Below are 27,403 nucleotides of genomic sequence, written 5' to 3'. Positions count from 1 at the left end.
GTTTGCAAACAACTTAATTGCTCCTGTATTTGTGGTACCCTGAAATCACCGGTTGATCAGTGATACTGTGCCCCACTCATAATCCCAAGCTTATGGGTTCAATCCCGGCCGAGGAAGTAGATCCTGAAAGGTGGACAAAAATCAGAATTCACCATGCCATTGTTATTGGCATGTTAAAGACCTCCAGAGGCGCAGGACAGCATACAGTAGTTTCTTAATTCTTGAGTAAATTCACTGAACTTCGAAAGTAAATGAAAACATGTGACCCCCTGTGGTTGGGGGACGCAGACGAATACACCCACGGTATCCCCTGCCTGTCGTAAGAGGCGACTAAAAGGGGCGACCAAGGGATGATTGTGTTAGAACCATGAAACTACTTACGATTAGTACCACCACGCGGTGAACACCATGGGTCGCTTTTACTTGCGCGTAGTACCACTACTGTATGTTAGGTACAAAATAGGTTTGTGATTAGTAGCAACAGAGTGCGTTGCCGCCTTTTATAGTACCTGTGATTATTACCAGTATATGAGCGACACCATGGTTCTGGCTTGCCTATTATTAGTACCTACTAGGCCTATATGAGGAACGCCACGGTATAGTGCGACTCCCTGTGGTTAGTACACGTAGTATGTGGTGAACACCATGGGTTTGCGTTGCCTGTAAATAGCGCCTCAATGTGCGAAACACCATAGGTCTGTATTACATGTGCGAATTTCATTACCTTTGAGCAGTACCATAATATGTGGAATACCACGAGTCTACGCTACTTTTGATTAGTACCGCAACATGATATATACCATGGTTCTACTTTACTAGCGGTAAGTACTATTATGAGGGGCCGATGCTTTGGATTTTGGACTACAAACATCACCGATTCAGTATTGTGCTTTAGAAGCAGTCCCTTGGTCAGTAAAACTGTTGTTTAACGTTAGTTTCTGGGAATGTGGGACATTGCGGGTCGGATCCACTGATTATTTTACATTCATATCCATCCATTCATTCTTCGTCCTCACGTTGTGAATTCTGGTCAGTGGAAGATTTTGGACTTTTAATTTGTCATTACATTTCATCTCATTTCGTACCATTAGGGGCCGATGACCTAGATGTTAGCCCCTTTAAACAACAAGCATCATCATCAAAGAACGTGAACATTTTTCAAAAAGGTCTGTGTTAGATGAATTATTATTATTATTATTATTATTATTATTATTATTATTATTATTATTATTATTATTATTATTATTATTATTGTTATTATTCCGGCGTGTCTCCTCTCACAAGACTGGTGACCATCATGGAGTAATTTTTCCTGTTTTTTAATTTCCCGCATCTGGGCTGCCGAAGGTTCATCATCCAGGATCTTCTCCGCTCACGTGTAAGTTTACCTTTTTTATGGCCTTCTATGTTGAGTTGTTGTAGACTATCAGGCTATATTTGTCATTTCGGAAGATGTGATCGAAGTATGCTACTTTCATGCATTTTGCGAGGGTTACGACTTCACGTGATATCCCGGCACCATGGAGTGAGTGCCTCCTCGTTGGTGATGTGATCCACACAAAGGATTTAAAATATTCTGCGATACATCCAAATTTAAAGAGCCCGCATTCGGGTTATTGACGAAGCCTTTCGTGTTCATCTTTCAAAATCAACACCGGTAACACAACACTTCATGACGCACTAATGAGTTTCGAATTGGAGATAACCGTTGCAAACAAGATGTTTTAATTTCATAAACACATTATTTATTTATTTATTTATTTATTTAAGCATGTCTATGAACTGTTTAGCCAGCTCTTCTAGAGTACGGAATACGTTAGTGAGTTTGGCCAACATCTACGAATTCTGATCATTGTATAGAGGCGCATAGTGTTAGCTCCTTGAGTCAGCACCAGCAGTGATCGAGAGCTGGCGCAAAAGACCATCACCGCATACCACGTTCCGAACCGATTGGCTGAAGCGCTGGTGCGAATAATTTACAATTCTTAATATCGGTTGTTATAATCTCCATTTCTACGGAGCGTTGGCCGCTAATTTTCGTTTTGTGTACTAAATAAGTTTGGCTGAACTTCCATTTACACTTTCAATTGGGTGGGCATGTTTTATTTATTCCCTTTTCATTTACAAAGTACCCTTATTACGGGCAAAATTGAAACACTCCTGCATCCTATAGCAGACATCCAACACCTAGCACTGAAAAAAAATCATCTTTATTATGCTTTTAAATGCCATTCGAATGTATAGGAATTTTAGTTTACTTCCTTCGGGTCGTTGGAGCAGCTTCGTTATTCCATCAGGGTATACAATATGGAGGTTTCGTAATCATAGGAGTATAAAGCAGTATATCGTCGTTGCCGGTACAAAATCTCCTATGTGATAATATTTTTGTAGATATACTGACCCGCAGCACATACATTATAAAGAGCGAGAATGCCTTGACTGTATGCACACAATATTGCACCTTAGGTGACAGAACCTTACCGGCCAAAGTTCTAAGCTAAAATATTTCGCATAGGAGGCTTTTCCTCGGCAGCGACGATATGAACATGAGATACTTTTTATTGTCATCTCGTCTGGTTTTCACTCTCTTGGGCATTATTTTCTTTCCCTCTGAGACCTCGGTACCGGTACTCTTTAGTCAAATATCCAGCACTATAACGAAGATAAAAACTGATAGATTGGAAAGTTGCGTAGTTTGAATCTGACACTCGTATTTCAGAGCTAATCATGATAGATTCCCAGACTTCTCCAGGAGTGTTACATTAATATACTGTTCCTAGACCCGAGCTAAATTCTAATAATAATGAAGAATGATAGCATTACGTCTTGTTAACACGCCTTCAACTGTAAAATATCTTGTGATATGCTGGAGTGTCGGAGTGTTGTCCAGAAAATATGATCTTGAATGCGACGATAAATTCGCAGCCATAATTCTCTCGTGTTTAGGCATTCTTAAAAGCCAATAGACTGCACTAGGATTTGATCCCACAGCACTGAGCACGATGGGGGAGTGCTTAATCAAATAAGCTGCGTGGCTGGTGAGATAAACGAATGTTACGCACGCTAGTGCAGTTCCATAATAACATAAACTACCAAATAATTTCCTCTCTAAATCTGTACTTGGATTGTTAAATGATCATAATTTTGAGTACGGTATTCCGTTGGAAGGTGTAAAGAGAGTGTGGGATTACACACACACACACACAGAGAGAGAGAGAGAGAGAGAGAGAGAGAATGTGTGTGGTGGTGTACTGGGGGGGTATATACGGAGATGTCAGAGTCAATAAAGTGATACCACTAACCTTTTGTATGTATTTAGCAGTCACAAAGGAATTGTCAATGAGCTCATGTCGAAACCTCCCTTGAAATTATGCTGAATGATTTGCGTCCTAGGCCTATAAGAAGCTCACTCAGCAAAAATGATGTGCGAGTTTTAACTGGAAGAGACATTGAGCAGTGAATCGCAACTTGTTGGTTGGAAAAAGAAAACAGCAAATTTGTGTTAAGTGAACCTGTCACTGCAGATTTTATTTCTAAACGGGAAATTCCGCCATGTAAGAGGTTCAGAATACTCAGCATACAGAATGCCGGTCGTCACTACCTCTTGAGGTGCTAGTTCTCCCACGCCGGCCAGTCCTCCCGTGCACCCCTCACCCGAGCAAATTGAGTTTTTGAGCCTGGGAGCCAGTCGGGAGTCCCGACTGGGCCAAGATGATGAATGGGAGTCCCCGTGACAGCTTTGAGACAGCATACACACACATCCTCGTCGAGAGCTAAATTGGAACAGCTACTGCTATGGTAAATATTAGCCAGCCTACACACAATACACACTTGCTCTGTGGAAAACACTGTCGCGACATCTTTGTTTGAAGTTTCCAGCAGGCGGAGAGGCGATTGGAAAACGTTCGCTGCTACAGAACCAGCTTCTGCTTGTTTCTTCTTTGTACTTCTAAATAATAATAATAATAATAATAATAATAATAATAATAATAATAATAATAATAATAATAATAATCTGTACTTAGGACTGACATGGAATTTCAGCCTCGTGAAGTCAACTGAGGAGGTAGCTGATAAGAGAGGACCGTCACCCTGTCAAGGAAGTCAAGCAATACAGCCCAGGAAATTGTCTCGTTGACTTCGTGCAATCGTACATGTAAGGTTACCTGATTGAACAATAGTCGTCTTGGTAGACCAAGGTGTTAAGTTCTTTGATTGCTGTTTAATTAAAATTTTTGCTGGTAAAGTTGAGTGACTCGCTCGCAATGAAGGCTGTGTTAGGTCCTATGTACGTAATTGCCATGCTACACGTCAAACATAGGAACATGTCAATTGAATACATGTGGAACGATTCACTTAAGGGAAATGGTGATTTATTTGCAAAACAAATGGAGAGTACCTCGAAGCTCAAGCTAGTATGACATTAGTAGACATAATAAAACAAGTAATCGGTTTTAATATAATACGTACAGGTGGAGTAGGCTCAGACAGTAGACTACTGGTTTTCTGAGTCCGAACTGGTAGGTTCCATTCCGGGTCAATCCAGTGCTGTTTGAAAGTCCTCGAATACGCCATCTTCGTGTCGATTTACTAGCACAGAAAATAACTCATAAAGGACAAAATTCAGTCACCTCGGTGCCTTCGAAAATCCGTGAAAATAGATACTAGAATTGGGAACCAGTTTTTATTATAGTAGGTTCGAACCCCACTGTCGGCAGCCCTGAAGATGGTTTTCCGTGGTTTCCCATATTCACACGAGGCAAATGCTCGGGCTGTACCTTAATTAAGGCCACGGCCGCTTCCTTCCCACTCCTAGCCCTTCCCTGTCCCATCGTCGCCATAAGACCTATCTGTGTCGGCGCGACGTAAAGCAACTTGCAAAAAAAAAAAAAAAAAAAAAAAAAAAGAAAAAAAATTATTTAATATATCAGAATAAGTTAGTTCCTTCAGTATAATCACATTATTTTATTACTCTGGCCTATAAAGAATACTGAAAGAACGGATGTGGAAGAGTTGAATGAAAAGAACAAATATTTGAATTGAACTTGGTATGGATATGTTCTACTGGTTCGTAGTTCAGAGGTTGAGGTGAGTAAATTTTTGGAGACTGAAATATGTATCCGTATTTCATACAATATTGTTAGCAGAAGACTTCAGAGAAAATAAGGTTACAAACACTGAAATAAAAAAAATAAAAAAGAGACCGAATGCTGGACTTCGAGGATTTGTAATGCAGTTTGTGTCATGTGTGAAATGATAAAAGGAGAAAATGATTTAGTTGCCGTACATATTGAATACGTTCAATGTCTTAAAGAGTTCGTGGGAAAGGGCATGTTCTTGATCGAGTATCATTGACCATGTTATGATTTGCAAGGATCACAACATTCCAGCCGTTATTAAGCCCCGATCTCAGGTGGAGCGTTAAGTCCCTCCTAATGGTTGATGACAGCATTCACAGCCGGTAACTCACTTACCTCCCTGACATTAACATCATTGATTACGTAAGCGGCTATTAAGAGACACTCGAGTTCCGGCTCTGTCGCATGCCTCCCTCTATGCTCGTCATAGCTGGTACAATAGAAATTCCACAGTAATGTGTCCCCTCAGGCGGAGCCACCATAATAGTTCGAATTCCGTCCTCAACGAAGATGTCCGCAAAATTAGCTACATACGCCTGGATGCAGTGTGTAATCTCCCAGGCAGGCCACTGGCGTCTGGAGATTGGAGCGAACCTGTTTGCTTACTGATGCAAATTGCTCTTGGTATGATTGGAATATATTATGTATTAATTGCAGTCCAGAACACGGAACTGACCTAATGAATTCCGGTCTGTTATGGACTATCGCTTCTGGACTTACAGCTGATTTCAAGATATCTGACTTATCTGGGTACTGCAGACCAAGAGACAGTCCTAAGGTGCAATATTGGCTCCCTAAATGTTACTATACCCTTTATATACGACTCTTGCCCGACATATGTAAAACTGATTTCCCAGTAATATCTAACAAGCATCAAGACTTCGTCCAATCAATCTTTTTTGGTATTTTTTTACAAATGGCTTTACGTCGCACCGACATAGGTAGGTCTTATGATGACGATGGGATTAGAAAGGTCTAGGGGTGGGAAGAAAGCGGCCTTGGCCTTAATTAGGGTACAGCATCAACATTTGCCTGATGTGAAAATGGGAAACCACGGAAAACCGTCTTCCGGGCTGCCAACATTGGGGTTCGAACCCACTGTCTCCCGGATGCAAACTCTCAGCTGCGCGGCCCTAACCGCACGGGCAACTCGCCCGGTCCCAATCAATCTGTTTCCGTGAATAATATAAAGTACATCATAACAGATTACCGCAGTGATTTTAGTACATACGTTCCCGATTTTTATATTCATTGTTTTTAATAATTTTGTACCGAGCTACGCGGTTCGACTCGTATAACTGTGAGCGTGTATTCGGGAAATGGCGGGCTTGAAATCCACTGTCGGCAGATCTGAAGATGGTTTCGCTTGTTTTCCTATTTTCAAACCAGACAAATACCGAGGTGGTGCCACGGTCGCTTCCTTCTCAGTTCTAACCATATCCTATCGCACAACAGCCGTCTGTGTTGGTGCGACGTAAAACAAATAGCTAAGGAAAAATAACAATTTTGTAACAGGAATTGCTTCATAAAAACAAGGAAGGCATTGTGTAATTTAATTAATTTTTTCATTCACGCAGCCATTCATTTATTCAATTCAAGCATAGTGTCTTTTGACTGTGGGGGATAACTCTGTACAGACTTATGAAAAAGAAATAAATATTGTGTAATTTTTTAGTTACTGTACTCTTAACATTTCAGGGGAACATATTTCAGCATTACTAATTCCTCGTCAACGCTAAGTAAAATGAAATCTACTATAAATGTACCCTTATCATGGGTGATAATTACCGTTCGGAAGTTAAGGAAAAATCATATTTCTTTCCTGATGTCCTTTTACTCGAAATCTGAAAAACAAGTGTAGAATGATGGTTCCGTGACCCCGTTTTAAAGCAATATTTTATGCTGCATATAAAAGCATATTTCGGCCATTTTTATTGCTTTGCTCATATTTTGCTCATGTTAGTGATATAAGGTCATATTTGATTATATTTCGAGCATTTTTAAGTTGAGCGCCGTTTTTAAAAAGGTGCATGTCATCTGCGTCGAATTTTAAACACAGGAATTCAAAATAATGTAGTAGATGTATTTTTCTTTCTTTTCCCGAAAAAGGATGTAGCAGTGTTAGAAGACATGATTCCGAGGAGTTGTTTCTGTATGAACGTACGCCGACAGATACCAAAAAGCATGCTACTACATTTTTGGATTCATTTTTAGTGGGGGGGGGGGGGGGGGGAGAAGAGAGATCTGCGCCTCAGGGCTGTGATACTGAATGGAGTATAAAGTTTTAATTTGCTTACTGTCGCTCTGACAGTCTGTATGATTACATGTGTCTGCTGTGTTATCGTATATCACTGTTTGACACGTTTAATGATAGTAATATTCTAATACTTGCAACCTATCCTTAAAATGTTTAAGCCATATTTTACCATATTTTAGGTCATATTTAGCTAGTTTTCAGGGCATATTTGCTTGCATATTTTGTACTTATTTAGGTCGTAAACGTCCGAATCCCAGTGATAATTATTGTGTTTGGCAGCCCTGAAGATGGCTTTCCGCGGTTTCCCATTTTCACACCAAGCAAGTGCTGGGGCTGTCCCTTAAAGAGGGCCACGGCCACTTCCAACTTTAAGCCCTTTCCTATTCCATCTTTACCATAAGACCTATCTGTGTCGGTGCAACGTAAAGCAAAATTGTTAAAAAAGTCAGGTTTAGATTATTTTATGACGCCATGACGTTAACTTTCCGTACGTTTGGACATATCTTCATGTTTCCTCAGAGGCATATGACATTTCACTTAGTGCGTCTCACAGAATGACGATGATGGGGTGTTTCAGTTTCCTTAACGAGGCCAATGAAATGGTTCTTGAAGGAGCTTTATCTTCCACAAACGACCACGATGCTGGCAATCGTTATGCTCCGTTAGTGAGCCTAACGGGCTGTAAAACGTTACTTGGGAGGCTTTCTTACTTCTCCTAACGAATAGGTTATTTATATATATTTTTAATGTTCCTAGGATAACGAGTTTTTTTTCTTGTTTGAGCCATAAACTGAGTGTGAAACATTATCACTGAAGGTGACACTCGAGGTGTGAAGCCTTACCATCTTTATCTCTTGTGTTATTAACCAAGGAGATCTTCATTCTTCGTAGTAACACGATGCGCTGTTGCAAATCTCTTCAATTTATGAGTAGGGCTTTTGCCTACTAATGTGCCAAATATGCAATGCTTGCTTGCACCGTAGTGTTTCCCAACGTTTGCTGTTTTAACTTAATGTTGAACTGACTTAATAATGCACCACGCTTGAATACCCCTTCTCTTTACATAACAGAAAATGTTTCGTAGTTTGCACGTCATTTTATCCCTCAACACCGTAATCAAGGATGAGAATATAGGACGCCTCTAAATCTACCGTCGTCATCAATATCCAAGTGTATGACCAAACTCGGTAGGTTGTCTTCATGAAATGGAGATATTTATATTGTACGAAAGATCCTGTCTAAATAATAATAATAATAATAATAATAATAATAATAATAATAATAATAATAATAATAATAATAATAATAATAATAATAATAATAATAATAATAATAATAATAATAATAATAATTTTCTTTATTTCTTTCCTTCGTTCTTAGCAATGTATGCTTCCTTAATTCACAACTCCCTGTTAGCCTACTTGGGGTCGGCAAAACATTTGGATTTAATCTCATTTTTAAAATTGGATGTCCTTCTTGATGCCAACCGTATGTGGAAGGATGTATTCACTGTTGCGTATCGAGTGAGTTGGGCGCGCGGTTAGGGTCACGTAACTGTGAGCTTGCATTCGGGAGAAGATGGGTTCGAATCCCATCGTCGGCAGTCGATAATATGGTTTTCCGTGGTTTCCTATTTTCACACCAGGCTGGGGATGAACCTTAATTAAGGCCACGGCCACTACCTTCCCTTTTCCACTCTTACGTCGCCGAAAACGTTCGATGTAGGTATTAGTGCGAAGTTAAACCACTAGAAAAAATCACTATTGCGTGATCCTGTTGTGGTTGATACTGAGGTATGCTGTGTGTAAATGAAGAGATATAGATGAAGGCAAAACATAAACACCCCACCAAGGTGGCCGAGGTTCGAATCCTCAGAATATGCTTGTGGATTTTTGAAATGACAAGTTAGGCCCCTTTGGCTCGGATTTCACATAAAACTGAAGTTAATATGGCTTTTATCACGATACAAACAGCCACGTAAACCTACAAGCTTGCTTGCTTGCAAACATGCAGTCCCCAAACCAGAGGAATTAAATAACCATGGCTAAAATCCGCAGTCCAGCAGGGAATCGATACCGTGACCTTGTGAATCGAAGGCCACAATAATGACCATTAATCCAAGGAATCAGAAATAATAATAATAATAATAATAATAATAATAATAATAATAATAATAATAATAATAATAATAATAATTTAAGTCTCTTAATCTGCCAATGGAAGATAATTCGGAGTGGTGGAATTCCGTTCTATACAGGATTCTATAGCTGGTTTTAAAATCGGCCGTACCGGGCGAGTTGGCCGGGCGCGTAGAGGCGCGCGGCTGTGAGCTTGCATCCGGGAGATAGTAGGTTCGAATCCCACTATAGGCAGCCCTGAAGATGGTTTTCCGCGGTTTCCCATTTTCACACCAGGCAAATGCTGGGGCTGTACCTTAATTAAGGCTACGGCCGCTTCCTTCCAACTCCTAGGCCTTTCTTATCCCATCGTCGCCATAAGACCTATCTGTGCGGTACGACGTAAAGCCCGTAGCCAAAAAAAAAAAAAAAAAAAAAAAAATCGGCCGTATTTGTATTTGTATAAGACGACGAGTGTCTAGTAATTATTGTCCTATGTTCACTTTTAAAAACCCCAAACGCAAGAATAGGGCTGTATATTGTACGAGGATAATACAAATTAGCCGATGTATCACGCACCTTAGTAAACTCGTGTCCTCATCCCGAGGTGATGCAGCTCTTTCCAGGCACATCTCCAGTGTTGTTGAACTGCATGTACCATTTTAACCACATACCAGTCCTCCTGCCATTCTTAAATTTCTGGCAGTACCGGGAATCGAACCCGGGCCCCGGAGGACGGCAGCTAATAACACTAACCTTACACTACGGAGGCGGACACGCAGCTTAGTTCGTCATAATGAACGACGCTAAAACATTACGTAGACAGTGAAAATAAATGAATGAGATAAACATACGTGAATTTTAAAACACTGGACCCAGTATTCGAATACTAACGCGAAGTTTAGGTGCTTTTTTATGCCTCATGGCATCGAAGTTACCACTGGAGGTGCAAGGAGGGTTAGCTTTAAAATCAAACGCTTTCATAAGCTAAGCAGCGCCAACAGGTGACTTGAAAGAAAGCTACTTGATGGGGAAATAAGTTAATTCCGCGCAACTACGAATATTTGCCTGATGAAGATGCGCTATGCAGCTTTGGCAGAGAACGAGATCGCCATAACCAAGGGTACAACATTGTCAGCTGTTCAGTCGGTTTTATGATAATCGCAAGCGTCTGTTAGTGGTGTTTGACCTTTTCTTGATTCTTGATTTAGTTTTCGCAATGTTATCATGCGCAATCTACTTCTGGTCACCAGTCACCAGTAGTTTCAGGAAGGAATCGTGTCAATTGCGTCACGATAAAGAATCGCAGTTAGACACGCACAAAACAAAATTCTGTTTACTCGGTTCGTGTAGTACGCACACATTGCAGCGAAGAGCGTATTCAAGCCTCTTCAGATAGTTCCTCACATATTATTTAGCTCTTGTGCTAATTCATTGTTATCCTGGGTTATTTTCAGGTAACTGCTGAGACCTTCTGCGCTAGTACTCATAAGTCTGCCGGTACGAGATAAAAAAAAAAAGTATTTCCTGACCGAAATGTTGAAAACCACTTCCAGCTTGTCCGATCAGTTAGCTGTTTTTTTTAACGGCCGTAGCCGTGTTGAAACACCGGATCCCATGAGATCTCCGAAGTTAAACAATATTGGGCGTGGTCAAGATTTGGATGGGTTGCCACGCGCTGTTGGTGGGGGTAAGGGAATGGAGGAGCGGAAAGGAACTGGCCACCCCGTACGTAAACTCTGGCTCAGGCTCACCTCTGCGGAGGTTCGGACCTGCCTTCGGGCAGAATATACCCTTACCTTACCTAATTTTTTTGTAAAGCGGTTTTGCCCTAAAATGTTCCTTTTACCTTTCCATGTTGGGGTCCACGATATCGTAATTTGGATTTGGAGATCTTTCGCAGAATATAGGCTGGCTCGGCCAACCGGAATTCGTCTGGAGTCCTCTGTGACAGAAGAATAAATGTAAAAATGAAGGCGAAAACCTTTAAATCTGCAGTGAGACCTGCATTGATTTGTGAAACAGAGATATGGCCAAGTGTGAAGTCACAGGCTCAAAAACTGGAGAATGAAAATACTACGTTGATGTGTGGTGTCTACCGATTAGACCGAATTAATAACAGTTACATAAGGGGCAGTGTTGAAGTGATCGAAATAACCAAAAGAATTCAAGATAGGCGCCTGCTCTGATATGTTCACGTCATGCTCAGGTATAATGTCTAAGTGGGCAAGAGAATACTTGCCCTAGAGATGGAAGACAAAGAAAAAAGATGGAGGGACGCCCCTGCGTGAGGATCTGAGGGTAAAGCGCCTAACAGGCAGACATTTGGGATATAAGAAAATGGAAAAGACTTGCCAAGAAAGTCGACCACACATGAGTGGAAGAAGAAAAAGAAGAAGAAGAAGAAACTTTCCATGTTGACAAACCCTATAGTATTCAGAGTGTAGTAGATGTTTGTAATACAGTTATAAACCGAACGAACAGCTATGTTGTTTAATTGTACCTTTGGTTGTGATAATCTCGGCTGCAATCTCTCCGTAATGGACAACATCAATATCCAGTTCAGTTGCCACGTGAACATCATTTCAGTTTAGTAGAGATTATTTATATCTTTATGTGGAATATTGGGCAGCTCTCATCAAAAATTGCCTCTCAGTTTGCCTCACTATATCGGACGACCTATACTCCGCTATCTGTTTCTCGGATAGCACTTCATATGTCCGTTTATGGGGACCACATCTTCCTATAATGCGCAACCCAGTTCCACATCTTGGATCATACCTCTTTTCGTACTTTTTTATATTCCATGACATGACTGTTACGAAGACGATTCCTCACAGAAGCTTCTCTCTGTACTTCGGTGACAGACTAGAAATGGGTTGACCTGTTTTTTAGCTGCGGTCCATTTAGAGGTAGAATAGAAGTATCCATTACTTTCATGTCGATGTTAAGCGCTTAATCATCCTTGAGAATGAAGGTGAGTGACCCGTTTTGTTTTTTCCCAGGCAATCGCAGATCTTCCGATCTCTTTATTCAGTCTGCTCTGAAAGAGCATCGTCTGCCCGAAATAAACCCATTCTTCAACGTATTCAATTTCTTTTTCGGTCTTTTTTGTCGATTCCTCTAGGTTGTTTGTCACTAACATGGTTTTTGCTTCGTTCAGCGTAAGTCCAACTCGTTTACTGTGTTCAACAGATATTGAAGCTCTGAGTGATTCCCCGAGTACTGGACATCATGATCCGTAAATTCCGAAGTAGAGTGTTAGCTCTCTTTGACGTAAATGCCATATTTTTCATCCCAGTCCGTATACTGTATAAAGAAAGTGTTAAATAAATCCCTTCTAAAGACTGAGTAGGCCCTACCTACTATGGAAGCGTATTACATTTACACGGCAATCATTTTGAAGTTCAGTTCAAGTTATATGATACTGTATATTTCTCTTACACAAAGAAGTCTGTGGAACTGATGAACTACGTGATTACGGATTTAAAATAAATAGCACAGTAAAGCTTGTGCGAAGTTTTCCCCTAAATGAGTGGTACGTACGTTATTGAAGAATTGTAGTTTGTAAATTCGAACCAACTTTAATACAAGAATCGAGTTGTTAAGCACACTGTACTCTAACCTACACTAAGAAACTTCAGGTTGTAAAATACATTAAGGAAACAAAGCGAAAAGAATTGCAAGCGACAGAGATTATAAACACGGTATTTTATTACGGCGCCAAGCTTCAAATGCATTACATAAACAAGTTTAGGTAGAAACAACGATTTATTACACAAAGAATTAAATTTCTATTAGCTCGCGAAATGGACTCGCGGAGCTAATGTGCCCGAGTACAGTAATTGAGACTGACTCACGCGTTCCGATCTCGGAGATGAAGTGCCTCTGCAAGACAAAAGAATTATCCCGACTGGGAATAGATTTAAAAATTCATTTCTTCTGCAGCTCACCTCGGTGATTCAGAGAACCTTTACTGCTAGAACTGCCAAAATGTGTTCCATTTTACCTTGTCAAACGTACTTACAGAAACTCATGTAAATTATAGAAGAAGATCGTCTTAAACTCTTTGTTTTAGGAGAAGGAAGTCTCCCTAGGCGCCTTCTTAATGGACGCTGTTGTCTTCTTGGCACACTCCTGGAAGAATGTAATTCTTGCTTCGATTACTGTATTGATTACGAGAGTGTTGTTCCGTCTACCTTTTCAGATAATAACCACTGCACCGAGCTCGATAGTTGCAGTCGCTTAAGTGCAGCCAGTATCCAGTATTCGGGAGATAGTAGGTTCGAACCCCACTGTCGGCAGCCCTGAAGATGGTTTTCCGTGGTTTCCCATTTTCACACCAGGCAAATGCTGGGACTGTACCTTAATTAAGGCCACGGCCGCTTCCTTCCTATTCCTAGGCCTTTCCTATCCCATCGTCGCCATAAGACCTATCTGAGTCGATGCGACGTAAAACAAATAGCAAAAAAATAATTAAGGTACAGCCCCAGCATTTGCCTGGAGTGAAAATGGGAAACCACGGAAAACCATCTCCAGGGCTGCCGACAGTAGGGTTCGAACCCACTATCTCCCGAATACTGGACACTGGCCGCAATTACGCGAATGCAGCTATCGAGCTCGGTGTAAACACTACTTACTGTATCATTTTGGGGATTCATTCCACGTCCACGTCACTACATTAGTATTAAATTGTTCCTTATACAATACTATAATTACACATAAAACTGTTTTTCTTTGAAGTTCACTGCACAACAGATAATTTTAACATACAGATGTTCTGATCCTACGTAAGGGTGTGGTGACATCATGGTGATTCATAAGCATCTTGACAGTTCTCTTCCAGGATTCCCTATCCTGAGCATGACAGATTGTATCTTGCAGGCTTTTACTCGCCAGGCTCTTCAGTTGATCTGCCCACCATCGCTGTACACATCCGCCGAGTCTTCGGCCATCAAACTTTCCCTCAAAGGCCAGTTTTTCCATTGTATCTAATCTCCTAGCAATATGTCCGAAGTATTTCAAAATTGTTGACTTACAAGGGTCAGCAGTCTCCTTTTCACGGCGAGTTGTCTCAGAATCGTTCGTGAGGTGAAGATATGCAAGGAATAGCTTAAATTTTAACTGCTACTTTCCTCTTAGCCACGTCAGTGAATCAGACTGCCGAAGGATGTTACAATGTACTTGTGATTCTCCCGGAAGAATCTGGAAATAGAGATGTACTTCAACCTGAAACTCGCTAGGCGAGCATAAACTCTACTTGCTTGTCATGACAACGAATTGTAAACATGCACCTATCTGTCGCAGCTTTAGAACTTCAGCCTCAAGGCCAAAGGCAGTACAATAGTAGATCTGTTTACACACTCTTTTAGTATCATCGCCAGCCTAGTGACTCCGACTGAACAAATTTTGCAGAAAGAAATATGCCAAGTTGGAACATAATTCCACACAGATATCTAGGCATTGGAATCAAAAGATGAAACATTATGTGGAGCAAAATGTAATATTTATAGGTAGGTGAAATGGCTTTTCATTAGCTTCACCCTGCGGACCGCTACTGCCTAATGGAGCATCAGTTGGGGAAAACTTTAACATGTCATTCGCTGAATTGTACTGAAGCAGTTGCACAGATGTTCATAGCGCTCCGTAAATATATTGTAATAACTAGGAACGTGACAAATGACGCTACGCTTTTCGCTCGAAATGTACTTTAAGGATATAAATGACATTAGATTACCAAATCACTATACTAATTAGGAAATTAAAAATTGTGTATGTCTAAGCCTTGTCCCGGTTTTTTCGAACGGATGGCCTTGCTGATGTCAACCTTATCAGAGGAGTTAATGAGATGAAATAAATGATGTGATATATGATAGCAGGAAGAGAGAGGGTGAAACCCGGTGCCTGTACATAGCCTACTCCTGTCGAATAGCACGACGTCAACTGCGTCGTATGACTTCACTCTATATTAACACTGCGGAAAGATTTGGAATTGAATTTGGGCTTTTGGCATCCAATTTAGTGATTAGAAAGTGTATAAAACCACCTCTCCTACCCTGCCGGTCAACATTCTGATTGTGACATTTTTCGACGAACGGGGCTCAAACCGGCCAACCATGGTGTCAGACCATGCAGAACCGGGCGAGTTGGCCGTGCGGTCAGGGGCGCGCGGCTGCGAGCTTGCATGCGGGAGATAGTGGGTTCGAATCCCACTGTGTCGGCAGCCCTGAAGATGGTTTTCCGTGGTTTCCCATTTTTGCACCAGACAAATGCTGGGGCCGTACCTTAATTAAGGGCATGCCCGCTTCCTTCCAACTCGTACGCTTGTCCTACCCCATTGTCGCCATAAGACCTATCTGTATCGGTGCGACGTAAAGTCACTAGCAAAAACAAAAGACCATACAGACTTCACGCTTTAACGATCATTGCCACTAGGCGGGCTAGGAAGTTAATTATTATAATCAGTCTTCGAAAGTAGTCATGCAGATGAAAATATTTTTCTGAAGACCATCGTTGTTGTCAGATCAGATTCTTTAGAAGAATGTTCATTGAAATAATTATGAATAGCTCTCCTAAACATAGAAGATGAGCTGCGTAGTCCAGGTCGTAGAGACGTGCTTGTTTGAATCGGAAGGATATGTATCTGATTCTTCGTTCGAGACTTGGAAGTCTGACTGTTATTTCTAGGAAGACGAAAGTCCAGCTGCTTGCAGAAAAGACCTGGATATCAGTTCAGGCTTAGAGGCTGGTGTTCCTCCCTCACAGCCTAGATTCTAATCCCGATCTAATCCGCACTGGAATTTCTACTTTAAGAAATCTCATTGACTTAAACTTGCAGCCAAAAAAAGAGCCAGTGTGGCTCCAGCGGCCCCAGAAATCCCTTGGATCAGCTGAAAAAGGTGCCATGCACGTAGACAAAGTACACTGATTATCGCACATCTTATTATAAATATGCCCGCGACGACAGATACTTACAGTCACTCCCATAAATATTCAGCCACTGATAAAATCCGCGAAAAAGTGATGACAATAACGCAGCCATGAGCCGAATGTGAAACCAAATGTGTCCAAGTTATGAAACTACATTTGGTTGCTTAGGCCGAAGAGGAATCACGGAACGTTGATGTACAGTATGCCGTAAAAGAAAGGCCATAGTGGACATGGGTGAAGTGACACGCCTCAAATATATTCGGTCACCTGAAAAGACCGGGATTGCCGTTGTGTTCATTGACGGAGACAGGGCAGATAGCGTTGCAAAACGTTCAGTTCAGGAGTGCGGTACCGCGAGACACGTCGTGCCGAAATCATTTGCTGCAGTGTTGCGGAATGGTATCAAATGGGGTGAAAAGACAACACAATACCACTTTTGAAGAACGCCAGCTCGTGATATTCCATCGTGTTCGAGGTAAATCGCATAGAAAGATATCGCAGATGCTTAACATAACCAGAACAACAATTGGAGAGATAATAAGACGATGCAAAAATGAAGACAGAATTGATTCAATTCCCCAGACAGGCAGACCAAGAAGGCTGACACAACGAGAGGAGCGGTTGTGCTTCAGAATGGAAAACGAAATCCGAAAATTAGTGCTCCGAAACTGGCAGCAGCTGTTTTAGAGGTGTGTGGAAAGAAAGTGGGTACTGATACCATGCGAGGAGCACTGCGAAGGAATGAGTTCTTTCGGAGAAGAGCTAGGAGGAAACCATACATTAGTGCAGTAAATAAAAACAAGCGGCTAGATTTCGCAAAAACCTTCGTACGCAAACCCAGTGCTTGGTGGGAGGATGTGTTATTTGTTGATGAGTCAAAGTTCAGCGTCTTCGGGTCTCATGGAAAGCAATTTGTGTGGCGGAAACGTCACGAGGAACTGAGAACAAGCAATTTACAAGCAACGGTAAAAAATTGTGGTGGAAGAGTAATCGTGTAGGGATGTGTAGCATCGAACGGGGTTGGTGCACTGAGTTTCATTGAAGATACCTTGACAAAAAAGGGGGTATTTGGCTATCCTCAAAAACAACTTGCGACAATTTGCGGAACAACTTGGTATACAGTGTACTTTCAAGTTCTATCAAGATATCGACCTCAAGCACAAGTCGTAACTTGTCAGGGAGTGGCTGTTGTACAACTGCCCGAAGGTCTTGAAACTCCACCACAATCACCCGACCTGAACTCCATCGAGAAGGTATGGAGTCGAATGAAGGCAGCTCTGCAATTGCGGCGGCCAAGTTCCATTAGAGACTTGAAGAGGAGACTGCTACAAGAATGGGCGCCATTAAGCCTTGATTATATCAAGAAAGTTATCGCCAGTATGCTGAATCGACTGGAATAGGTCCTAAAACATCAAGGTGGACATACAAAGTACTGAATATGTAACATTGTTGTGAATTATGCGAGTTTATGTTGCTTTTAGTATAGTGGCCGAATATTTTTGAGGTGGCACTGGATTTATTGCTTTTATTTAATGTACGACAGAGGGCGTACTAATGACTGTCAGAAGATTTTGAATGACATCACGATGTTTGTAGAACGTGTTTCTATGTTTTTCTACATGTTTCATTGTATTGAACGTTATCATTATAGTGTAAGAATAACTACCCAATAAAAGTGTGTGAAAAATCAGACTGACCGAATATTTATGGGAGTAACTGTATGTTCGCTGATACATGCTCGGCTGAGTTCAGCTAGTTAGGCACTGACTTCCTGCTCTCTGGGTTGCTGAATGGAATCTTTCTCAGTCGACTATAATGTGAAAGTGCTTATACAAGAGTCCTGTGGCAGTATATGTATAAACTCAAAACTGAGCATAATTCCGAAATGTTGCGTCTCTGAAGACTGACAACAGTTGATGATGATTGTCTCTTTAAAAGGCCTAACGTCTATCTCATTAGTCCGATACCAGTTGAAATGACGTGAAAGTCATAGCATTAATAACACTAAGAAGCTCGCATATTTGGATAAAGAACATAATGCCCCACATATGGGACGGAATACAAGAGATAATTCAAGAAACTTCTTTAACATATGACGTGAGAATACAATGATTGCGTATCTACATTTTTATTTTCCAGCACTTTTAATTCTGAGAACTGCAATGAGAGCACGTTTAGATGAAACCTTGTATAATTTGTAGTTCTTGCAGTTACCTCTAAAGTTATAACTTGTGGTAGAAAGATGGATGTTTGGAGTATCGGAAAATCTGGCCGATTTGACATCGTATCTCAATTATTTCCAGAAAATTATACAAAGTAGGAAGCTCCAGGTTAAATTGCAGGTGCATTAAGAAAATTAGGTTGGTCGTTACAGAGCACGTGAAGCATTCTCAGCAAGATTGTATTCTTGGTTCCCAGCGGCCTGCGCCAACTGGAGCAGGTGCCATCATCTCGGCTGATCGCGCACTCAATTGATGCGAGGACAATGCTGCCCGGACCGTAGAACAAAACCCGCCTGCCTGTCACCTGAGAGGAGCTCCGGGACATCGCCCACTACCGGGCTCTTGCTCTTAAAGCTGACAGCTTCTTGTTATACTGCATCATATCAGCTTGGGTTCTGATTCTGTCTAAAGCATGTTGGTTTACGGGAGTGAAAACTAGCACACCTATAATTTGGACGTCCATCATCGTAATTACTGCAAATCTGATGAAATCCTTCGTCAGTATAGCAAACATTTCTTTTTTAAGAACATGCCTTTCTTCATAGAAATTAGTTTGGCTGGTTTTTACCAAACTACAGTTTTAGGTCTATTTTCATTCATTGGAGAGAACAACAATCGTAAGAACCTACTGCAGATTTTCTACACCAGTACATCTTCTGAAAAATTTTAGAATTCATGGGGAATTCCTACCCATGGGCCACTTTAACCTTGGTTGATCTTGATCGTCTCGATTTATCGACGGCACTGTCCCTTTATCTATATTAAACATACCTTTATTGGCGCTTCCACTGGCATGTTTCGGAAAATCGGGGAACTAAATTGAACGTCTCGTGCCAAACTCTCTCGGTTATATGGAAATGTTTATAATTTTTGCTTTATGGGAGGTGGGATAGCAGAATGGTATCGTCACTGGCTTCTCGTCAACGTAGCAGCAGTTTAAATGCCAGCCAATGCATGTGGGATTTTAGAAATAAAATGTCATGCCCTTGTGGTGCAGATTCTACAGAAGGTCGTTCGGGATCTCTAGGGGCGATGTTTGAAGGTAATTAGCTTAAGAAAAGCCATGTCTCCACCAACGATCATGCTCCCTAGCTATAGCCCGACAACGTAATTTGCTTTGCAGCAGACTTTTTCGCAGAGCTAGCATATATAATCCCACTCCTTCTGACAGGCTTTCCAGAGGCCACTGATAGTGCGTGGACGTCTGTTTCCTAAGGCCCTTTTAGGACTCCAACGGGTGCCTTCACCGGAATGTCCGTAAAAGGAATTTGATGGATTCCAGTTTCCATCTCCATTCTTTCTAAGAACAGACGAGTCGAACGAGAGGTGTGGCTGGATGCTTTATCCTGATGTACCCAAACCTGAATTTTCACCCTCCCATACAGTGCTGGTATATCTGTGTTGTAAATAGGTGTTAAGACCTCTTGCTGATAGTATGTAGAGTTCACCTAATAATTATTAGCGACATGGCGAATGGTTAACTTGCCACTGTAGCAGTAGCCAGCGATGATCAAGAAACCCCTTGGAAAACTTTCCTGGCATTCTTTATACAATGTTTGATAGTGCTTTTTGTCTTCAGGGCGGAAGTAAATCGAGCGGGGTTTGTTATAGTCACTAAGGTACACATATTCTTCGTGTAATGTCACAACATATTTTCATCCGCCCCCTGGCAAATAGCCCTCATACAGCTTTCTTGCGTTAGTGCGACGTTCCGCATGTGACGAGGCAACAGCTTGTGAACTCGGCGCTTAAGCCGCTTTTCTAATTGCACGTCCTTGTTGATTATGCTGTTAACTGTTGAAACAGACATCTCCAACCTAGATGCGATAGTCCTTTGGGGTGCAGGGTTACCACCTGAGACGAGGGCTTCACTTTCCTCACCACTTCTGGTGTACAGCTGGTGGCTGGTCGCGGATTTGCCTGTATTTTCCCTCCTGATCCTGTTCTTTGATACCAAGAAATCACGCTTCTCATTCCTTGGATTGCAGAATAGCTATATTTAGTATCGGAAAGAGCTGCTATGTAGCCCTTCCAGTAAGGGTCAATTCGTTTCGGCATCGTTGCAGCTAATGTTGCGAAACTCTACTAACAAGTTCTCAGTACTGACGTGAATCATCACATTCGTCATTCCCCGTTTTGACGGACCCAAGTTGATAACAGCGCCGCCAACGGCCTTCAAACTCATCACCAGAGATCCTGAACGACCTTCTGTACGTACATTAGAGGTCCTATGTCTACCGCGTTATCAATATTCTGGTAAAACTACAAGCTTGCTTGCTTTTCTACGTTATAAAATAATTCTTCACTCACCCCACATCCATGCCATTTAAGCGACATTACTATATTTTAGTAGTACTTTGATATGTGCGTATGAGTTGCGGCGTCCTCCATGTTTCTCCTTATTCGTAAGATTTTCTTTAAATCTTCAGTCTTGTTCCGTAGATATGAATTTAGACTAAGGAAGAAGTGCTAATTACATTGTCAGAATGCACACTAGATTGCTTGGTATGTATCGACTAATTTGATAATCCATTTGGTTTGTCTTCGTTCGTAAGAATTATGTTCCCTTCTGTGATTTTGATGGAGAATAATCGTAGTGATCTAATGATCAGTAGGTCCGAGTCATTGGCTGAATGGTCAGCTTTGAGGCCTTCGGTTCAGAGGGTCCCGGGTTCGATTTCCGGCCGGGTCGGAGATTTTAATCATGTCTGGTTAATTTTTCTGGCCCGGGGACTGGGTGTTTGTTTTTGTCGCCACACGTTCCTTTTCATATTAAGACAGCACACTACACTACCAACCACCACAGAAACACGGAATAGCAATTACATCCCTCCATATAGGGTTGGCGTCAGGAAGGACATCTGGCCGTAAATCAGGGCAAAATCCACATGTGGTACACAGTTCACACCCGTGACCCCAAAGGTAAGGGAAAAGCGGCAGAGGAAGAAGATAGGCAGTCCAAGAATTGTTCTAAACATGTATGACATTTTAAATTCGCACGTTCATAAACAAACCAAGCGACGTACAGAACATTTGCAGTAAATAAATGCACCTCAAAGTGTGTTCAGTCACTGTCGCATAAAGTCAACCAATGAATGGAATGAAACTGGCCGGCTTATGTGGTGTACCTAGCTAACTACTCATCCTCTGAGGCCGCATTACACGTAATAGAACTCATGCAGAACAACATTCCGACACCTCGGCGTCTCCGCAAACCGTAAAAAGTAGTGGGACATATGGCAAATAACATTAGTATTTTTCAGGATCGAACGTTGGTATATTCTCTTTCTCTGCTGCATTTCCCCCACCCTGGATGAAATTTGTGTCGAATATGTGGATATGGCCCATTTTTACGGCCGAATGCTCTTCCTGACGCCAACCCTATGTGGAGCTATATATTCAACTATTACGTGTGTCTGTGGTGACTAGTAATGTGGTGTGTAATACGTAAAGAAGAGGTAGGCATATGTGGAATTCACTGGACACGGCTGAAATCCCCTGTCAGGCCGGTATCAAACTCTGAACCCAAGGCCGCTATGCTGATCAGTGAGCAAGGCAGCCGGAAAAAGTCAGTCGATATAAGAGTGCTTATATTTACTAAACTTTTGTGAATATATTTGCCGGAAATTCTGCTTATGCTTAAATTACGAACATTCAAAACGAGAATTGTCTCTCGTTAAAAATAAACTTTACCCAAATGACCAATAAGATATAATTCTCAATGCCACGTGAAGTCCATTTCTTCCAGTTGATTTTTTCAAAGGTCTCAAAAATAAATACCATATTGTGAAGTGTGACCTATTTAATGTTTCTAAAACGCTGTATGTGATTCGTTGCGCGGAAAGGGACCCAAGGTCGGCAATGGAAATTTTACAGCAGAACTGAACAAATGTGTCTGGGGTTTAAGAACTGCATTTCTATATTTCGACTTCTTGCGCTGCCTATGGGTTCTTTAACAAAAACTGAGTTACGCAGCAAAGCTGTAATTGCGTATTTCTTAAAATACAGCTTTCTTAATAGCAATATATAATATAATATAATATAATATAATATAATATAATATAATATAATATAATATAATATAATATAATATAATATAATATAATATAATATAATATAATATAATATAATATAATATAATATAATATAATCTGAAGCATTGCACCTAGAAGCATGAACTTTTTTTTAAAAAAAAGCTCGCTATCTTTTGCCAATTTTAGAATCATAAACATCTCAAAAATGAAAAATCTGGCTTAAGGTCTCTTTCCGCTCAACGGGTCACATATTCGTTTAACACAAACTGTTCGTAAATATAAATATCTCACAATATTTCCATGGCAGGCTATTTTGTGTCCTCATATTTTGATATCGTGTGAGAATGGGTTAAGTTCGATCGAAGTTTTAAAAATATTTTGATATTAAGATGATGACACCATAACATATCTCTGGTAGAACTAACTAAATGAATCTCATAAGGTTTCTCAGAGATCGCTCAGCACGAATTTAATTATGAGGGGTTAATGTGTATTCCTTGTTCGTGCTCGTGCTAGAGATAAGAGCAGTACAATGCTTACAGAAGTACGTCAGCAACTGTAGCAAGAACCCACTCATATTTCTACCGTGGAGCAGAGACAAAGCAGCTATTAACGTACATTCTGAGAGTAAACTGTTGGAGGTGCATTTAGATAAGGCTGGCCGCCCGCACTGCTTGCACTTTCGCAAGTCTTGGCTAACAGATTTTAAAATTCTCTCAATGGCTAATAACTCTGGCCCACAGCAAGCCACTCAAACATGTAACAAATACGGGTGGTTAGAAAGCTAGCTTCTTGCGCCCTACCCCTTTGGATAGACGCTCGTCTTTTTCATTAGATTCTTTACGGTACATTTCTTGATTTCTCGGTAAAATCGATTAAGTTCGACATCGTCTCTGGTGGTGTATTCGACGTTAACTGGGAACAGTGATGACTGCAGAGAATAAAATCATGTATATCATCATAGATGCCTTAGGATAGTCATTCACATTTTTCCACAAAAATGTGATTGAGAACTATAAAATCTACAACTGTCAACTATCTCAAAATGGTTTTTTTTGTTATGAAATGTTGATTAAACGCACCACTGTGACAGTCACAAAATGACTAAAGCGAACTTCGCTAGCAAATCCATCATTTTCACTAAACAGTTCTAATGGTTTGTCTCCCCAACCATGTCGCATTGATTTGTTTAACGCCGGTCGCACGGTCTACGTGCAACAAGCCATCCTCTTACCCGGTGGTCTCGGATTTGATTTCCAGCCTGATCAGGGACGTTTACCTGGATCTGAGAGCTAGTTCGAGGACTAATCGGCCTAAATGAGAACAATTTAGGAGCTACTTGAAAGTGATAATAACGGACTAGAAAGCCAAGGATGACGACTGGGAGGATTCGTCGTGCTGACCACACGTCACCTCATAATCTGCAGGCCTTCGGGCTGAACAGTTGTTGTTTGGTAGACCGAGGTCCATCAGGACTCTAGTACTATGAAGTTTGTTTATTTATCTGTTCAGTGTCCTTCCAACTGCATTCGGTATGTTCTTCTTCTTGTGCCTTATCTCACATACATTTAGCGAATATCATGGAGTACCAACCTTATTCTACCGTGCTTCACATATCAAGGTTCCCGCGTCACGGATGTTGAACCACTGTCGGATTTTCTCCCCCTATATATATTATGTCTCCGTTCTATCTTCCCTTCTGTGATCTTTTTTATCGGTTTGTATATGATATTTCGGAAAATGTGGCCGACATAGGTTGTTTTCCTGCTTTCTGCCGTGGTTGGGACATCGCATGATTTATCGTCACGACGAAATATCTCTTTAGAAAACCAATGAATCTACTGAAACCTATCTTTAATATCTCACCATTCTTACTATGAATGTTATCTGACTCTGCTAGGATTCGATTACGCAACCTTGAACTCAAGGGGTCGAGCGCCTAACTGTGCCGCCCAGCCGGCCGTCACCATAGTCTTCTAAAAGCAAAAACAAATCTCGCAAAACAAATCTTTGCTTGTGAAGGTGACAGTTGCTCAGTCATATGCTATGCAGAAACTGGAGTGCCGCGTGGTTAGCATGACTGATGATATTCTGAGCCGAGTTACTTGAGCTTTGTATTTTGCTGGTGGTTTAACATTGCTCCAACACACACAATTTTTCGGTGACGGTGAGATGGGAAATGGTTTGGGCTGGGTAGTCGTGGTTATTTAAGGTACATTCTCGTCATTGGAAATCATGGAACATTATCTCCAGGGCTGCCGACGACTGTGGGATTTCGAATTCACCACGTCTCGAAATTGTTCGGAATTTTTGAGTGGCAGCGCTTCCTCTGATATCAGCTAGTTTCTCAGTTGAACTAACAACAAACTTAATGGTAATAGTCATTCTGCCGCTCCCGCTGGCAATTGCCAAAGTTATTCAAACAAACAAATATCATACCCATCTTGAAGACAGGCAAAGCAAGCGATAAATCCGTTGGGGATTCCGTAGAGAGTTTATCCCTGGATGGAATGAGGAATCATAATATTTATTAACAATACATTGCTTGATCACGAAATTGCCGATCAACGTTTACATAGTTCAGATACTGCTAAATGACAAAAGTGTATTTCGAAAATAGAATCTCTTGACTTTACAAAATCCAGTCCAGAAGCTTGGTCCCTTCTCAGAAAGTCGGGAGATGGTAAGCCCATTACACTAATGAGTTCAGAAATTCACAACAAAATTGCCTCTCACGTAGTTATGACATCCGAAAGTAGCAGGGATAAAGTATTCACAAAACGCATTAAATGTCTGAAAATTCTGAAAGTTAAATGTCCCAAATATATTGGAGCACTCCAGATCATTTTACTGAGAATGAGGTAACTACTGCAATCGCTGATATCAGTCCGGGAAAAGCATCACGTTTGTATGGTATTCACTCGGAATCTTATCAAACATTATGGGAATAGAGCTATGGTTGCCCAACTTCTTCACGAACATGCTACATAGATGGCAATTGCCAAAGTTATTCAAACAAACAAATATCATACCCATCTTGAAGACAGGCAAAGCAAGCGATAAACTAGAGAGCTATCACCCTATTGCTATGATTAATGTAATACATACATACATACATAATTCGAAAAGCTCCTTGCCAGTAGAATTGGCCCAGAGTTACTTAAGAAAATCCCGGTGGAGCAGGCAGGATTCAGAACGAACAGAAGCACTACAGGTCAAGCAATGTATCTTAAAACTTCCATAGAAACAGGCTGTCAGAGGAAGCTTAAGACATCGTTTTATTGATCTGACAGCAGCCTATGACACAGTCTGGAAGGATGGCCTACTCTCAACCTTCTGAAAGTGATACCATGTAAGACGACTGCCCGGCTCTTGAATAACATGCTAAGTCCAAGACTTTTCGAAGTACTTATGGGGAATACTGTTAGCATCAAAAATTACAAAATAATGAACATCCTTAGGGTTCCGTTCTTGCTCCAATGTTATTCAACTTATATATCTCAGATATTTGGTTATGTCGATGATCGGGCGCTTGCTACTAGAGATACAGCATTCGAGAAATCCGAGATGACCTTAATGGAACGACCTTAAAGTGTTGGTACAGTACTTTAACCCTTATTTAGTCGCGCGAAAATTATTACGTTACTAGTCGCACACGGAGGTAACCTCCGGGGCTAAAAATGCGTGTAATTTTCGTCCTTTGAGATGTTGTTTTGGCATGTTCGTTTGCAGTATTCTTCGGTATAATTAAAAGAAACCCTTTTAAGTATTAGTAGGTTATTGTTACACAGTTTGTTTGATCTAAAATCAGGGTACTGTAGACCTTAACTGTGACGAATGGTCTTATGATATTGCCTACGACGATCACATCATATGAAATATGAAATAATATTTTTCTAAAATACGTTTAGAAGAACAGAACAACAAAGTCATTGACCTAAAAAATAAATAATATGCACTAAAATGTAAGGTTTTTTGCTTATTTGCACACGGAGGAAACGTACAGGTGATGTCACTTGTCACAACAATGATCCCACACTCGCTCACAGGATGCACGATCGCGCCGAAATGCTGACAGGACGAGTCCAAATGAACAAGGTGAAAGGTATAGGGGTGGGGAGACCAACAGTTCAACTAAGAAGTTCAGTACCGTGCAAAATGCAATCGCCCCGGAGGAAATCTCCGTGAGCGACTAAAGGCGGGTTAAGCTGTGGAGACTTAATGCCAACGAACAGAAGTTTGTTGCTTCCATCTAAGCAGCAAGATGGCTAATAAAAACTGCCGGTGTACAGTGGAAATCAAATGGAGACATAATAGATTCCCTATATAAGAGTCACATTAGATAGAACATTCTCCTGTAGACAACGTCTTCGTAACATCCAATCCAAAGTAAGAAACCCTAATAATATCATCCAAAAATTGCGTGGCACAACTTGGTGTTCAACGGCAAATTTACTTCGATGCATAGCTTGTATTTTCAGCTGCGAGTACTGTGCTCCTGTTTGATTGAAGAGCCCTCCCACCAATCTCATAGATACGCAGCTTAACACCACGATGTGTCTCATCACCAGCACAACATGGTCTACACCCACATATTGCCTACCTATCCGCAACCATATCTCCCCTCCAGATCTTCGACGCAAAAACGCTCTCCTCAGGGAGTTCAGGAAAATAATTAATAATCCACAATTACCGATACATGGCA

The sequence above is a fragment of the Anabrus simplex genome, chromosome 1 (assembly GCF_040414725.1).
Source record: "Anabrus simplex isolate iqAnaSimp1 chromosome 1, ASM4041472v1, whole genome shotgun sequence".
Lineage (NCBI taxonomy): Eukaryota > Metazoa > Arthropoda > Insecta > Orthoptera > Tettigoniidae > Anabrus > Anabrus simplex.
The sequence above is the reverse complement of the archived record's forward strand: the minus strand, read 5'-3'. Positions refer to the sequence as shown.